Source organism: Daucus carota, chromosome 2 (genome assembly GCF_001625215.2).
Source record: "Daucus carota subsp. sativus chromosome 2, DH1 v3.0, whole genome shotgun sequence".
NCBI classification, from domain to species: Eukaryota; Viridiplantae; Streptophyta; class Magnoliopsida; order Apiales; family Apiaceae; genus Daucus; species Daucus carota.
Window position 1 is genome coordinate 35,443,325 of NC_030382.2, and position 14,923 is coordinate 35,458,247.

Genomic DNA, 14,923 nt, shown 5'->3' on the forward strand with positions numbered 1-14,923 from the left:
GAAATTTAGATTGAACTTTCTTATTGTCCTCACCAATATTCTAATCAGGGATCCAGAACACCTTATCTCAATTTGAAGATTCTGTCATATTCTTAAGTTTGAAGATTCTCCTTGTTTGGTTAGTGTTCTATAAGAGATTCATTATAGTATAGTTGATTGTTGAAGTTGATATTGTGTGTATAGTTGTATTTCACACATGCTTCAGTTGGTGTTCATTACTAATGCATTCAGTTTAGATCTTTGTAAAAATTCTAATCAATATTATGTTCAGTGTTCTAATCAGAGTTGTTTTACAGAACAACACAAGGTTCCAGTACATATTCTAAGAATTCCTTTATTTGTTGGTAAGTTTTGTTTGGTAGAGGCGGGGGTCTGATTTGATTTATTTGTCTAGTTTTGTTTAGATTTTTTTTATTTTCTCCAATAATGGAGAATTTATATTTGTATTCTTTGTTAGTTTGTAGTAGATGTTCCCTATTTGAGTGTGTTCTTTGTGATTTTTTGAAAGAAGTTCTCTCTTTGCACATTCTTTTTTTCTGATAAAATTCATACGAGGTGCCGCTATACCATTAACGTTATGTTTTTTTTTTAAAAATTCATTCTACTTGATTATAAAAAATATGTTTCTAATAATACATTTCTTACGATTATGTTAGGTGTTTAAAATTAAATTTTTTGAAATTTAGTTTATTGAATAGTTTAAAAAGAACACATAATAAAATCATATATGATCGACAAACGAACACCTAATAACTTCAAGTGTAGTTATAATTTTACTTAAATCAATCTCATTATAGTATGTTGAATTGAATATTGAGATTCTAGTAGATGTTCATCTATACATCACTCTAAAATATTTCATTATCAAATTTTTTGCTCAACGATTAAATTAACATTTAATTACTAATTAGTTTTATGATATATTAGAAAGTATAATTAGATTATGATTTTATTAAAGATACCATTTTTTGATATGGAGATTCTTTAAAATGTTCGCTTGTATAACAAAATAACAAATATTAAAATACACTTGAACACTTAATTGAATTGACATATTATAATATCATGAGAGTCCAATAAACATTCACTCAAATTTGTAGAATAATATATAGTAGAATCTTTAAACTGATATTATAATAAATTTATATTACTTTAAAATATTCGCTCAAATATAATAGAATAATATAAGGTAGAATTTTTAAAAAATTTATTTACAAAGTTGAATTAAAACAACTATTATAATATATAGTAAATGAAGAGATTTCTTACAATACCCGTTCAAATATTTTTCAAATGAAGGTTCTTCAAAATGTTTTTTCAATATTTAAATTTTATATTAAAAGTAAAAAATAATTAAAGAACTTAAGTCATTGTATACAATTTTTTTATAAATTTTTAATATTAATTATTAGAATCTTAATACTTATCACTTAATTAAATAAAATGTGTTAATTTAAATTATGATTTATTTAAAAAGTGCACATAATAAATCATATATCATCAACAAACCGAACACATAACAACTTCCAATTTAGTTATAATTTTACTTACATCATCAATCTCATAACAGTATGTTGAGATTCTAGTAGATGTTCACTTATACACCTACTAGATTCTTTACGATACCCGTTCAAATATTTTTCAAATGAGGGTTCTCTAAAGTATTGTTTCAATATTTAAATTTTATATTTAAAGAAAAAGATAATTAAAGAACTTAAGTCATTGTATGCAATTTTTAATTAATATGTAATATTAATATTATAACATTTCAAGATTCCAATTAGAGCACTTAAAAGAATCTTAGAAAATCTTAGAAAAAATTTTATTTTAAATTATTAGAGCACTTAAGAGAATCATAGAAAATCTTAAATAATTTTAAATCAATAAAACACTTAAGAGAATCTTGAAAAATCTTAAATATTTTTAAATTAGTAAAAAACTTATGAAAATCTTAAAAAAATATTCAATTTAAATTAGTAAAACACTTAAAAGAATCTCAGAAAAATCTTAAATAGATTTAAATGAGTAAAACACTTGAAAGAATCTTAGAAAAAAATTATTTTAAATATTCAATTTAAATCAGTAAAACACTTAAAAGAATCTTAGAAAATCGTAAATATATTTAACTGAGTAAAACACTTGAAAGAATCCTGGGAAAAAAATTATTTTAAATTAATAGAGCACTTAAGAGAATCTTAGGAAAATATTATATTTATTAGTAAAACACTTAAAAGACCGTAATAAAAAAAATTATTAGATGATCCGTTATAACAATGGTAAGAGATTTATTATCATACACAAGATAACGCAAAATATATAAACAAGATTCTCTAAGATATTCGATCAGTTTTTAGCAAGGTGAATCTTTTGAAATTTGAAATTCAAATTTAATACTGATTGATTGATTGAGATATGAATAATATAAAAAAGGAAATCAATTAATTGCAAATCTTTATTGAATGTACTGATTAAATGCATTAAATATATTACTGATTGAATGCATTAAATATATGTAGAATATTACCATAATATCCCTTATGAATTAGATTTGATTGATCTTTTGATAAATTAAAATATATATTATGATTATAAAATCAACGGTGATTAAGTGGGTTTCTCGGTTTTCTTGATAAGCTGGGTTTTCTTAGGATCTTCCTCCTATATATATATATATATATATATATATATATATATATATATATATATATATATATATATATATATATATATATATATATAGAGTCATGCTCTAGTGAGAACCAATGTTATTGTAAGATATGAGATCTAATCTCAGCCACACAATTTATACCTTATATCAATCTCTCATCACACATTAATTTTTAATTTGTAAATATTTTAGCATCATCTTCATTCTAATTCCACCACCTGCCACCTTCAACCACCGCCGATCACCATTTCCGGCCACCACCACCTCCGGCTAGAGCTGGCCAAACGGGCGGGCCGGGCCGGTTCGGGCCGGTTCATGCGGTTTCCGGACCGTCGCCGGTGAAACCGTAACCGGCACGCCAAGATTGGCGGTCCGGGCCGGTCCGGGCCGGGCTGGAGAAAATCAAAACCATAACCGTATAACACGGTTTATACGGGTTAGACGGGTTAGACGGGTTATACGGTTCGGGCCGGTTCAACGGTTCACGGTTCGAATTCGACGGTTCCTTAAGTTCACTGAGGACCAGTTGAGCAAACTTTTATAAATTAAATTAAATTTTACCTTTTTTTAAGTTTCAATTTCATTTTAAAATGTAAACTTTTATGTTTTCATATAAAACAAAAAATAAAATATAAATATCGAGTGTATTAAAATAGACACTTTTTATTAAAATATAAACTTTTTATTTTGTTTAATATATAAACTTCTATATTTTTCTAATATAATATAATGGAAAAGAGAGAATCTTAATATTAATTTAATTAAAAATTTGAAAATAATTTTATGATAGTTGACATTTAGTTTAAAATTAAAAAATAAAAAATATAATATCAAATATATTAAAATATAAACTTTTTTATTTCGTTTTAAAATATAAAGACGAATAAAACGGAAAGAAACCGTGAACCGCGAACCGCGGTTCCACGGTTCAATCACGGTTCACCGTGCCAAGATTGGACAGACTGTCAAACGAAATAATAAAAAAATACACCCTGCTTCATTCTTTCATAGAATTGGAAGTAGCGAAACACGGGCCGGTTCCGCGGTTCCGCGGTTCAAGCGGTTCAAGCGGTTCCGCGGTCCGGTTCCGCCCTGCTAAATATTTTTTTATCATAAAATTAAAAATATCTTATTTAATAGTATATAATATAATATATAATTATTATATCTAAATCAGTTTTAATATAACAAAAGTGAAAATTTTCTTATTTTATAGTATATAATATAACATAAAATTATTATATCAAAATCAGTTTAATATAACTTATAAAATTATTAAGTGGTGATGATTTATAAGATTTTAAAATATAAGTTAGTAGAGTGTTTAATAATTTAATTATAAAATGACATTTTTAAATAAAATTTAATTTATGTAAATATAAACTTAATATTTAAAATTTAAATCAGGCTAATTTATTTAAATATAAATTTGATACAGATTACGGTGTAGAATTCCACGGTTAAACCGCGGTTTTGCGGTTCGCGGTTCAAACCGCGGTTAAACGGTTCCAGCTTGTGCGGTTCAAGCGGGTTAAAGCGGTTTCGGGCCGGTTACGGTTCGGTTTCTCGATTCTAAACCCGTGTTCGGCCCGTACTCAGTTTCGGTTCATGCGGTTTTCGAACCGGCCCGTGTTTATACGGTTTCGGGCGGTTAAAAACACGGTTCGGGGCGTGCCGGTTCGAACGGTTCGGCCCGTTTGGCCGGCTCTACCTCCGGCGACCACCGGAAAATCACCACCGGCAAACATAAAATCACCACCGTCAAACCGAAAATCACCATCGGAAAACTAAAAAACACCGCTGGAAAAATGAAAATCACTTTCAGAAAATGAAAATCACCACATCACCACCATTTACAAACCACCACCACTATCTACAAACCCCGAAATCTGAAAAATTACCAACTACAAAGTAAAATCAGCTCCAAAAAACAAAAATCACCACCGTCAAACAAAAAATCACCACCAGTAAAGAAAAAAATCAACACCAGAAAAATAAAATCACCAACGCCAAAATAGATCCAACAATAGCGTCTCCGACGACACAACGGCAGCACCCACTTCAACGCATCTCCACCTTCAAACACCACCCCTCCACCACCGATTAACCCTTTCTTCCCTTGTCTACTCCTTCGCCTCTGATCTTGTCTTCTCCTTCTTCATATTCGTTGACTTCAACTCCACCTCCTTCTCCTCCACCAGCTCCTTCATCGTCATCGCCAAGAAGCTCCACACCAATACAGTTGCTGATTAGCCTGATTGTGTCGCTGGGGAAGGCAATGGCGTTTTCACCGTCGGTGGATTGTGTCATTGGAAAGGCGGCGAAGTTTTCACCGTTGGTGGATGGGTCGAGAGAGGTAGAAGGAGACGGAAGGGATAAAGATGACGGGAGAGGGAGATGGAGAGAGAAATGGAGAGCACAGTGGAGGGGATGAACAGGTCTGATTGAAGATTGACGTTGGAGGTGAAGAACAATTTTATCGAAGGCAAAAGGCGGTGGTGTGGGGATTGGGGATGAAATGAGAAGATAAGTGGTCAAGCACGTGGTTAGGAGAGAAAAAATGTGAGGGTGTGATTAAAAGTTGTATTATAAATAAAGGGCTGAGATTAGATCTCATATCTCACATGAGCTTGGGTTCTCATTTGAGCACTTGCCTATATATATATATATATATATATATATATATATATATATATATATATATATAGGCGAGGTTCAAAAGAGACGGAGTTTTAGCGAGAGACGTGATATCTAGCTGTTGGATTAGTCTTGATCTTGTGATCAGATGGGATATACTCCATACTGTATAAATACAATCAATTTATGTACAAGGGCAGTACATAGAATGTTTTGCACTATTAAATTTTTTATACGTATCCTTAAGTGTATCGAGTGCAGAATTATTACATAACTTTCCTTTATCAGGGAGATAATGAATATAATTTACTCTCCTTAATTGATTCCAATTAATATGATGATATCACTGATCTAATTAACATATTTTAATTATCATTATATACATATCAGTCATACGATTTTGTCAATTGTATTTCCAAAATTAAAAAGATTGAATCTTTATTGCCATCAAATTCACCGTTACAATTCCATATAATATACAATTAAAATGTTTCCATGTAAGTTGAGATCTTAAAAATATTACCATTAATGATACGTCAATGTTACATATTTTACATTATTTCTTACCATTTATAAATAGATTGTATGAATATTCGGTGCACTATTAATATAAATTAAAGATTCTACAATTAATATATTATCATAGATTATATTAATGATTCTTTTAGAGTTCTACTGTCTTTATATCATCGAAGTTTTTTTTTGAAACAAAAATAAAAAATTCTATAAAACATTATCTAATCAATTTAAATTATATCACTAATCCACTGAAAATCCAACATCAATTTAATTTATTAATAAGAAGAACATTGGAGAAAAAATATTAAATTATTATTTGTTGCATGAATAAACACTGGAAAAATGATTCTTCATCAATGGAATGGTTGTTACTAAATAAAAAAAATTCTAAGAATAATGATTTTTTTTATCTTTTATGAATTTCATTATGAAGAATTTTTATCTATTTTAAATTTCAAATTAATAGTTCACATTAAATAACACTATTGAGAATGCCTTAGAGAATTTTTAATAAGAAATTTTAAGAACTCACTGTAATAAACATTATAGTAAAGATTATTTTAAATGTTATTTTAACAATCTATTCACGAACACCTTAAAGAATCTCCCATAAATATCTTAAGAAATCTCCCAATCATATCTGATGTAATAAATAATAAATTATATATTTATTATTTTCTAAATTTTTTTATGGAACATATCCGATAATCTTAATGTAATGGTTTTTCTATGTTAATTCTGACATTAAAAAAAATCTAATGAATACGAGTATTTGATTGCATTTTACTAATATAAATTAGTTAATCTACTGTAATTATTTAATATTTTTACTAATTTAAATTAAATATTTTTCAAGTTCTCTAAGTTTATGCATCAATAAGCAAATCTTAACTAATATATTAATGAAATAAATTATAACAAAAAATTCAAATTTATCAACTTATACTTAATGATTACTAGTGAAGGCATTCAAAATACCCAGCGTTTGCCCATGGGTAAAATTTATTTACCTAACCCTCTCACAATACGGGTAACCCGTTTTCTTCACGGGTAATACACTTATGGCCCATTATTCACGATATAATCAAATTTGAAATTCACGATTCAACAGACTGGTATATTCAAGCTTCAAACCCCATTGTTGAGTCACTGCCAAACATGAGTATCGAGGATTTTAATCTCGTGCAGGATTCGCTCACATGACGGGTGTGGATGATTGCGGCAGCTCTGGTATCGACAGTTGTGGAGGTACGTTGTATCCTTTCGTGCTGATTCATATAGCCTATTCTCCCTGCTATTGACACTGTATCATCAATCCCAACCCATTCTAATTCAAGGAACAACAGCTCGGAAACGGCCTTCAGAATCGGAGTTTCAATAGGTATATATAGTAAGATTTTAGATTTCCTTATGGCTGAAACATAGGTAACAATTGACAGGAAACATGCAAGTGCTAAATTAAGTTTGTTTGTTGAGCTTGGTAGTTTTCAACCATAACACTGATGCTTTAAAATTTAATTGACTGATTCCATTTAACTTATAAATGCAGCAACACACGCGGGCAAGGAAGGCGTGGGTACAAGCCATGATGGCAGCAGTAACCCATAGTTGCGTAATAAGATGCAAACGCATGCATAGCAGCATGAACATCCCTTTCAAAGGTTCCGTGTATACAATATTGGTTTGAATGGCACCATTAGTCTTTATCGTCCATCAGACTTCAGATATATTCACATGCTCATTTATTCCTCATATTCTTCTAAATGATGCTAAATATGATTCACAGACAACACCACATCAAGTCGCCGTTGTCCAAATGTTAGTACACTTTTTAAAAATGATATATTCAAAACTCCAGTTCACTATGATAAAGAAAATTCCCCCATCAACTCAGGTATTACACGTGCTAATAATATTTATTATACTTCCAGGAAACGTCTATGTGGTCTACTGTTGATCGACTGTCACGGTATATAACTTTGGTCTTGAATTTTTGTTTGTAACAGGTTCGAATCGTCGTGGACGTGGTCCCAGCACTGAAAACTGTTTGCGATACAGTACACAGGAGATGCGACCTCATCAGAGCAAGTGTACAAGCGCAAGGGTCGTGGCCTAAGCATTGAGAATCAAATCAAATCACAAGTCTGTCAAGAGCCTCTGACTAGTATTGTATTGCCACTCTTAATATTTTTTGATGTATTATGGTATCACGCTCTTCTGTTTCGAATACTCTTATGTGATATTTTGTTTCAGCGCGTGCGCCCCCGTTGTGGAAGAGGACCCAGCATAAGCTCAGTTTTGAAAAAAGGTATAACAACAGCCTGCATCCTCATGTACATTGTCTGAGAATAGCCATCTTGGTGCCTGTATATGTGTCAGACAAACAAATATGTGCGGTAATGTATATCCACAGGCATATACATGTGAAGTCCTCCATGCGTTGAAAACCTCCCTCTGTTTAATTAGTATTTCATATCACTTGCCTGTTTCTGAAAATCTAAATTGTTTACGGTATCCATGTGGGCTATGATATTTTTTATATTAGTCGTATATAACAAGGACCATTTGGACAGCATGAGGGCTTATCATTAATTTCATGTTTTAAGCGTTTTTCGCCAATTTGCAGCCATCAGTGGAAAGCAGACCTGTACATCTTCGTGTATATCATCTGAATTAGGTGCATCTGAAATAGGTGCATCTTCATGCACCTCATCTGAAATAGGTGCATCTGGGGCTAAGAATCTGCTCGGCGAATTCAACAAGGCTGATGCAGAGGTCCCACCGGGTTACACAGGTACATACATATCATATTTATCTGACTTCCAATCAGATGATACATGGGTTGTATGCTTTTGTTCAAGTTGGATAATCCAAAAACGACTGTTTGTTGTCTAATGAACAGGTGACGAAGAAACACGTCCAGGTTTTCAACCCGATCTCTGGAAAGGTTATCAATCCCCAGGTGCGCCTTCTGATTCGTGTACCAAGTGCAACGCATTATGATTTATTTGAGTTTCTCATAAATTGTTAAAATTTTCTAACCGGTACTTGCAATATTTTTAGGCTTTCAATGAAGCTATTGAGAGTTAGATACATTGGGAGAGGATTCATACAAGGATAACATTCTTATTATGTAGCTTCTTCAAGACAATCTAACCCTGTGGACTTCTGATATGCATGTATGTATTTAGCCAAGATTTAAGATATAAATTATGCATAATTTGAGTCTCTGGTGCAAATTTACTGATTTATATGCTGGCTGTCCAGGACGGGGCTGATGAGACCAAAGTAGCAGCACCCAAGTAAGAAGAGGAGCAGCGCTGAAGTTCACAACTTATGAAGAAGAAGTTTGATTCCTTCTCATCTGATAATTTGATTTTAAATTTGTTTTGCTTTATTTTTAAACCTTAGATGGATATTAATCATCAAACTACTGCAAAAGTAGCACTATTTAGAAGGTCGTCTTGGCCAACCAGTCTATACTTTGTGGTTTCTAAATAATGATAAGAATTTCTCAGTTCTTGATTTGTATTTCCCAGGCAAAAAAGATGGCAAAAGAAGATTAAAGATGAAGGGATGGCTACATATAATTCAATATATCTATTTTTAAACTCTTTTGGATCATGGTCTGTTAATTCGTGCTTGGGGCCTAAAGTTGAGTTAAATTTTTTAAGAAGTGTTAAATCCACGGTCTAACTGCATGCTCGGCCTCCAGGCTCCCTTTACATCCGTCTCTTCCAAAGACTTCACTATCTAATTTAATATTGCTAGCAGAAACAGATCCCAGGACTAGGGTTGCTTCTCAAGAAAGGATGCATCTGATGCTTGGAAATGGAAATAAGTAAAACTATTGAGATTAAATGGTGTTATTTTTTTTTTTTTACAGCCATAAATTCAATTTATCAATGTTGTACAGGGTTTTAATGTTTATATCTTCTTCTAACACCATACACATCCTATATCTGCCATTCTTGAGATTTTACCTATAATCTTTCATGTGATTAGCATGACTAGATCTCTCCTAAATTTTATGCACTCATCGTATAACTACACGAGCATGTTTATTTGCACTTGATGAAAGGTTGCTAATTATTTCTCGATTTAAAGTTGACATAAAGGTAAATGAATGAGTGAGTTGATAGTATCATTGTTGGAAACATTTATCAGGTTTCTGTACATGTCATACAAGCCACTTTGGTGAGCTGGGGAGTTGATGAATGATTCTTAGAAATTGAAGGTGTTGATTTCTCTATCTATGTCCAGGCTAACTTTTCTATCATGATGATAATTAAATTGAAAAAAATATTAAATTATCAAGTTCTATCAAAAGTGTCGTTTGTGTTTGATTTAAGCAGAGAAGTGAAAAAATTGATATAGTTAAAAGTGTAATTATCTTTAAAAGAGATCGTTTTTCATGTGTAGGTATTGGTGAAATAGATAGATACTAGATAGATAGATTTACAAATATGAAATTGCCACAGAGTTGGGAAGTGAAATTGATAGATTTACCAATACTCTTTGCATAAATTTTATGTGTAACCTTACTAATATTAAAATATTTCAAATATTTTTTTAAAATATGTCTTCCAGTATAAAATTTACAATCTCTAACTTTTTTAACTTATTATCATTTTGTTTATCAAATATAAAACACATAATTGTTTTCAACTATTTATATAATATTGAAAAATAAATTATATAATTATAATGTAAATAAAAGTTTTCGTATTTTATAACACTTTTATTTCTATGTGAATTTTTGTTAATTTGTATAGTTGTTTAACAATGTTTTTTTTATCTATGTAGTATACACACATGTATAATTCTATACAATTTTTGAATTTAACGAGGTTAATAACATTAATAGATTTTATACGAAAGTTTAAGCACGCGTAGTGCGGCCAAAATTTACCATGTTTTAACTCTGTTGTGTCGCTGCGAAAAATACACATATATAATTCTCTATCATTTTTCGAATCTAACGAAGTTAATAAAAATAATAAATTTTTACGAGGGTCCCCGCACGCGAAGCGCGGGCAAAATTCCCTATAAAGTGAACATAATTAACTTATATTATATATTTTATTGGAATTTTACTTTTATTAGAGAAACATAATAGAACTTAATATAGAATAATTATATTTAGAAATATGATATTAATGAAACAATTAGTATATTTTTAATATTATTAAGATAACATTTACTGAAAATTATGTTTAAGAAATTTTTTAGAATTTTTATAAAATTCCATATTTCTACTACTTTTTCCAAAATAATGTTGTTATAAAAGAGATATATAATGCTAATAAAACACTTTAAAGAATCTCATTCAAAAAATTAAATACATTATGAACTCAAAAAAATTAAAACATGGTGATGTAATTTGGAGAATAATTTCCTATATGGTTTTGATAAATTCTCAAAATGTTTTTTATATTACTTTATTTGTGATTCTCTTAAATAATTTTTAATTATTAATTTATTGTTCATGTCAAATGAATTTTTTTATAAATTATGATTGTTTAAAGTGTTTTTGATTCTTTAATCTCGTGGATTCTTCAGTTTTATGAACGTGTCTTAAGGAATGATATATTATTAAATTTTACTTAATAAGATAAATGAAAAGTTATTTGGAGGAATACTGTAATGAATCTTTTAGAGATTAAATTTCTAAAACTATCACATATGTTGAGTTAGTATGATAGATTCAAAGTCTGAATTTAAAATAATATATTTTTTAAAATTTTGTATTTAAATTAAACATTTCGTTCTTAAATTTTCCGGTTGTATAAGACCACCTTTAGGATTATTATTTTATTACTTATCAAAATATCAATTGCTTGCCTAAGTAGTAACCATTTGCTATTTAAAGTTCTATTAAGTGTTTATTCAAGTATATGACAAAAAAAAGTGTTTATTCAAATATTTCAGTATATCATTTTAAATTGAATATCAAACATAATATTTTTTTTCAACGTTATATTATAGTTTTCTAGGAGTTATTATTAAAATTTAAATTTTATAGTGAATTTGAACATATGATCTATATTTAAATATTATGTTCTATTATTTAATCAAATTATAGTGTAAGATTTAAAATCGAGTAAATATTTTTTTAATCGAAAATATTTTATAATATCTTTTTATTTCAACAAAGTAACAACTAAATTTTAGTATAAACTTTTTAATCGAATAAGTATTCCAAAAATTTTAATATAATTTTTTTATTATATTCTAGCAAAATTTATTATAATTACTTTGAGTTTTGTAAGTGATCTACATACATTATATATTTTAGTAGAATGAAATTTATGAATCATGTTGTTTAATTTTTTCTCCCATGAATTTTAGTATTAGCTCGTTAAATACAATTAAGTATATGAGTTACAATATATTTAAGGATTTGAAACGTAGTTTACATGAACAGATTACCAAAAATATGCAGATTGTAATAAATTTATTAGCAAAAATATAAAGATTCTTTTGTAATTAGAGATCTTTAAATCAACATGTCAAAATATAAGAATTTGTTAAATATGAATAGATATATAATGTTAAAATTTCCATTATTATATAATAACATCTGCATTAATTGTTAATAAATTATGACTCATAAATAATATTGATCTTAAATATCTTTGCACATCCAAAAATGGAATGGAACACAATGAAGAATCCAAAATAATGAAGAATTTGCAAGCACCTATGAAAGAACACTAGACAACAATAGGTGTATATCTTAACAACACTCAAAACACCAAAAATAGAAAAATAGAAAAAAACTAAGAGGTCGCAGGATAATGACCATTGCTCCTGTTTCTATTCATGTGCATGAGTTCTGGTGCCCAACTGTCCAATTCTAATATCATTGAAAAGATGCATTGGACAGCCAAAAATCCATGAATCTTAACGAGTGACTTGAGAGCCAACAGTGAGGAAACAAGAACAGCCAAGAACACTTTAACCTTGATGGATTGCCTTCTCACCCATGCAAACAATTTGTTCTTCATACTGTTCTTGATAACATGAGGCAAAAACATCAAGAACAAAAAATGGTTAGTGTTCTACTTGACATTCTTAGAATAAGAAACAACTATATACTTATGTGTTTCTGAAAAGAGATTAAGAAGAAAAACAAACCTTGAGAGATCAATCTCAGGATGAATCGACTTCGACCTTACGGTGTTCTGCAACTGTTCGCTACCGTTGTCACGCCTGAACCAAATAAAGAATCAAGAGTTAGGGTTCCATAAGGTGTTCTATATGAAATTCGTAAAAATATATGGTGAATCAGTGAGATCAAAAGCCAGAATAAAACCTTGGGTTGCCCATGTTAGCTTCCATTGACATTGTTATTACAAACCTCTGCAAATCTTTTCAGCGCTTACATACTTGATTCTGAGTTATATATGTCTTGTATATTAAGACTTAGAAAGCTTCCAAAATTAAAAAATCCATGATTGAAGCTCCAAATCAGTAGTATATTCACGTTACCTTATAAAGAACGTATATTGATCTTATGTTTCTAGTTTACATCAGCGTATAAATTATTTTTTTCCCCAGCGTGCCCCTGTAGTTGTTGCAAGAATACTGATGGAATCAACGGCTGGTGTTATGTCTCTCTCGTCTCTTGATAAGCTGCGTCTCCACGGAACTTGACCCATATATATATATATATATATATATATATATATATATATATATATATATATATATATATAGGGTTACTCCAGTGAGAACTTCTTAAAATGAGAACCGTGAGAACTTCCTTAATTTATCATATTTTGGATAATCTAAACATCAAACTAGTGGGTACCCAATATAAAAAATGTATATAAAACTAATCTCTTCTAGTTAAATAAAAAATTCAAAAAAAAAAGTCCACTGCCACGTCATCAGTGATTTTTTTTTTATTTTTTTTTATTTTTTCGACTAGCTAGGTGGAGACCTTAATTATATACATTTTTTGTGAAGGTGCCCTGACGGGGCTCTTCAAATGAATGAGATATTGATAAATTAAAAAAAATTCTCACGGTTCTCATTTTAAAAAAGTTCTCATTTGAGCAAGTGCTATATATATATATAGGGTCACGTTCGAGATAGAACCAAGTTATTGTTAGAACTTAGAACTCGCTAAGGACCATTAGATCTAAGTATATTATATGGTTGAGATTGAAATTACATTTAATTATGAAGTACTATATGCATTAAATATGTACATATTTATGACCATTAACTAATCACTTTAAATAAAATGACTTACTTACCATAACTAGTTTTAGTTTTAAATATAATTATTATATATTGCTGCAGTATACTCTATTTTTATGTCATATATTCATTAAAACAAAAAAATACTATTGCAGTATATCATAAATTATACTCTTACATTATTGTCGAACTAATACAAAAATAACATAACCATAGTATATACCATTGCAGTATATGTAAGTAATAGATAAAATAATAGATTCAATTCATCAACACGATATTAGCTAAAATGAAATAATTAGTGAATTCATTATTTTATTGTAACTTAAATATACTGCAATGATATACCATAGTATATTTATAAATTGATTTGATTTTTTTATCTATTACTTAGATATACTGCAATGGTATACAATAATTATATCATGTGTGATATATTTCCTGAAATAGTGAGATATGATATATAATTTATTACCTAATATAATGTGAAATATAATGTGTGCTTTAATGAGGGAAGATATTAAATGATTTAATATAAATGCCTTTTAAATCATAGCCATAGATTTAAATAAATCTCTAAGTTCTAATTCTAGTATAGGTTCTAATTTGAATCTCACCCTATATATATATATATATATATATATATATATATATATATATATATATATATATATATATATATATATATATATATATATAAAGGCTAAATCAAATACAAAATCTTAAGTAAAATCCAATTATCTATTTCAAAATCACTATTTACAACTATATGAATTACTAGTTTATACTGCATTAATCTTTGTTTTATTTAGTAAAATATGCTGCTTTTATTTTTCATAATTGAGAAAATCTATTTGTTTTAACTGCTGGTTGTCGATTATTAATGAT